Source organism: Octopus bimaculoides, chromosome 8 (genome assembly GCF_001194135.2).
Source record: "Octopus bimaculoides isolate UCB-OBI-ISO-001 chromosome 8, ASM119413v2, whole genome shotgun sequence".
Lineage (NCBI taxonomy): Eukaryota > Metazoa > Mollusca > Cephalopoda > Octopoda > Octopodidae > Octopus > Octopus bimaculoides.
Window position 1 is genome coordinate 87,674,739 of NC_068988.1, and position 3,776 is coordinate 87,678,514.

The 3,776-nt window shown below is 39.9% G+C and overlaps 1 protein-coding gene across 3 annotated transcripts in view; it reads right to left on the bottom strand.

Moving 5' to 3' along the window:
* The window catches only part of LOC106880431 (tetraspanin-18), a 535,121-nt gene that overhangs the window by 95,002 nt on the left and 436,343 nt on the right, over positions 1–3,776 (bottom strand). The gene's annotated exons all lie outside the window — the stretch shown is intronic.

Genomic DNA, 3,776 nt, shown 5'->3' on the forward strand with positions numbered 1-3,776 from the left:
TATATATATGTGTGTGTGTGTATACGTAGGTATTGACCGCCGTCTTAACATGTTTTTTTCTTTTGGGGTCCAAGTTCATGTAAGAAAATCAAAAACTATTATATCGACTCTATTGAGCACTTTTGTTTGGTACTTTATTTTATCAACTTACAAAGAAACAAAAAATATTTTTAAAAAATAAAGGAATGCTTATCTCCGCCAAGCAACCTTTGAATTTTACTCTGCATCTCCATCGCACTTGGAGTGGGAGCTGACGTCTGCAGGGGACTGAGATATCGCTGTGGTAGGCCCTTAAACTCCATAGGTATTCACGGTCTGTCTTGTTGTCTAAATGCTGGTCGCTTCGCTCGTCACACCGAGCTAAGCCTAACCATTAAGCGAGCCTTGGCTCGGATTAATACCCACTCAGTTCTGGAGCCGACGGAGTTATCCAGTTGTGATGGAAAGAGACCAGATGGTCTTACCCTCTGTCCCTAGGTTAGAGGTAGGTGCCCCATTTGGGATGCCACAGTCTGCGACTCCTTTGCTCCTTCCTACATCCTGGATGCTGCAGCAAATAGAAGGGTCATTGCTTCCGTATCCGAACGGAACAAAATCCTGAAGTATTAGGACCTGACAGTGAACTATCTCTTCCAACCTGTGGCTTTTGAGACTTTCGGAGGGACTGGGCTACTAACCACGAAGTTCTTGTCATCGTTGGCAGCTCGCTTTTTTAGCGCCTTAGCCTCACCATTGTCCGTGATAATGCTGCGTGCGTGCTGCCTTACTTCCGTAGGTTCCGTTGAAACTTGCGGTGTGCGACCAGTTGAAGCGATTGGTGCAATTTTTTCTCTCTTCCCCACAAATGGTTTCAATACAAAATTAGAAATATTGCATTTCTAAATCTCTCAGAGAGAGTTATGCAGTAGCAGCACGATAAAATGATGGTTTGTTGCCAACTTAATGTGACAGTCCTAGGAAAAGGAAGAATACTGTTGCTATCTAGCCCTAAGAAACACCGTTTCTAGTTGGCTACATGACACAAGCGTTCTGTGTCCTCAAGTTTTCAAGCAGGGGAGATAAGTACCGCCACCCAAGAAAGCCAGCATCCAGAGACTAGTTTCAGGGTAGTTGCCCTTCATCAGTCTGGAGTAGCTTGACTTTGCTAGCTGTCGGTGCTAGATCGCTGGTTTCAATACAGTTTTTGCTGAAAGATTTGGGAGAATTAGAAGAAAGTTCTCAGGTAATTTTCTTTCACGTAAATAAATGTTTATGTTAATTGAAGAATTTGCCAGCAAAATTTTATAAAATGGCAATGTTCTAAAAGGTGTGCATTTTAGATAGAAATAAAATGTATATAATGTAAAAAAAAAAAGAGCAAAACGAATAAACATTTCCTGGAAAATATAGCTGAGAATTCAAACGAAAAAAAAAACCTGAAAAAAAGGAAGGAGTGGAGTATAAAAGGCTTAAACTAACCTATGAGATTTTATCAACCCTTGAAAAGATAAGGGTCATTATCAACCACCACCCCACGTATACAGCCATTCAACAGGATTTGAAATAATTTTATCTTTTAAAATTAACTAATTTAGGGAGAAAGCATAGGAAAAATTTTAACTTGCCACCAGAGCTTCGCTGGGCAATATTTTATTGACTGAACAACAGAAGGAACAATATAGAATATATACAAAGCCAGACACGAAGTAAGTTTAATATGAGAGACGGAGACGGGAGAGAAAACGAAGTTGAGATTTCTTAGGAACCAACAGTTAGAATAAGGGATGGTCCCTTCTCAGATTTCATCTTCTCTGACTGACTTAAAGTGACCTTGTTTCTTCTCTGTGCTATTGGGTTGTTTTATCGAAGCAAAGGGGTGGAGGCTTAGGTGCGCGCGCGCATACACACATGCACAATTTTAGACATATAAACACATTAATATGAATATATTGTTACAGCTTTCTGTCTCATACATACATACATACATAACATTACCATACAGAGCTGTTTTAGCAGCATTATATCAATCACTGGGCCCTACAGTATATATTTTTTTAACAGCAAACCACAATATGCGAATACATAGACCAAAATTGGGCCCTAAGACCCGTGAGACCCCTGGACAACTGCCCAACGTGCCCATGTCTTAAGACGGCACTGATTATATAGCGTGTGTGTGTGAGTACATATTTTTCCTTGAATCTTTTCACCACTTAAACTACTACATCATAGACTGGACTTTGTCCCTCCATCCTCATCACAACCCCCACACACATACACAACTTTTACAAAGCTATGGTTGATAGTGGCTTTGAAGATTCACTGTCTATTTTTTTTTTTTCCTTGTAAAAATTTATATATACGCTCTTCACTAAAAAGTAATGAGAAGTCTTTCAGTTAAAATGTTAAATGAATTTTATTTTTAACTTGACATTAAAAACAAACAAAAAACTCCTATGTATAAGACATGCCAGAGAGTTTTTAAAAAATAATCTTTTCTATTCGAGGTACAAGGCCTGAACTTTTGGGGGAGGGGGCCAGTCGATTAGATCGATCCCAGTACGCAACTGATACTTAATTTATCGACCCCGAAAGTATGAAAGGCAAAGTCGACCTCGGCGGAATTTGAACTCACAGCGTAAAGATAGACGAAATGCCGTTAAGCATTTCGACCGGCGTGCTAACGTTTCTGTCAGTGGGTGTATACATGAATTTACAGGATGTCACTGTTGCTATTTTCGGTTTCTTTCGCAGTAGACTTCCATTTTTCTAAGGATTAAATACTTTCACTACTTTACGACGGTAAGTTGTATGTTAATCAAAACTTAGTTTCAGCCGAATGCTAGTGCAGTTGGATCTTTGCTGTTTGGTTGCACTTATGAAAATTTCAAAGTTTTAGTGAAAATTTTAAAATTTGGTGTATTGATGTAATTTTCCACGCTTAATCTCGGAGGATATCTAACTTTTTCTAGAAATTAAAAAAAAAAATAGTTACAGAATTTAAAGCTTTATCATTTTTACCCATTCAGAAAACAGGATTTGGAAGCTGTCATTTTGTGCCCCCCCCTCTCTCTCTCCTTCCTGCTGTTACACACTGGCTGTGCCACTGGGTCAAAGGGTATGAAAATCGACAGTGTATTTATGTTTGCGCACAACTATCAACGTATGTACTCAAAACGTCAAACACGCTTGCAGGTGACGGCTTCTTTTATAAACACATACTTTCCATGATATTGGTTAGGAATAGCGTTACTAACAGCCAGTTATTAGATCTCCATATACGCATGCTTAAGGAGAGTACACAGTACAATATTGGTTTCAAATTTTCGCAGAAGGCCAGTAATTTCAGGAGATAATGTAAGTTGATTACAGCGACCTTCTTTTATCGACCCCAAAAGGACGAAAGACAAAGTCAAGCCCAGCGGCATTCGAACTCAGAACGTAAAGACGGACGAAATACCGCTAAGCATTTTGCCCGGCGTGCTAACGATTCTGCCAGCTCGCCGCTTCGTGTACAGAGCATAATATTCTTTTCTACTCTAGGCACAAGGCCCGAAATTTGGGGGCAGGGGACCAGTCGATTAGATCGACCCCAGTGCGCAACTGGTGCTTTATTTATCGACTCTGAAAGGATGAAAGGCAAAGACAACTTCAGCGGAATTTGATCTCAGAACGTAGCGGTAGACGAAATACCGCTAAACATTTCGCTCGGCGCGCTAACGATTCTGCCAACTCGCCACCTTATGTACAGAGCATAATTTTGACTATTGAATGACAAGGGAACAGGAATTAACATA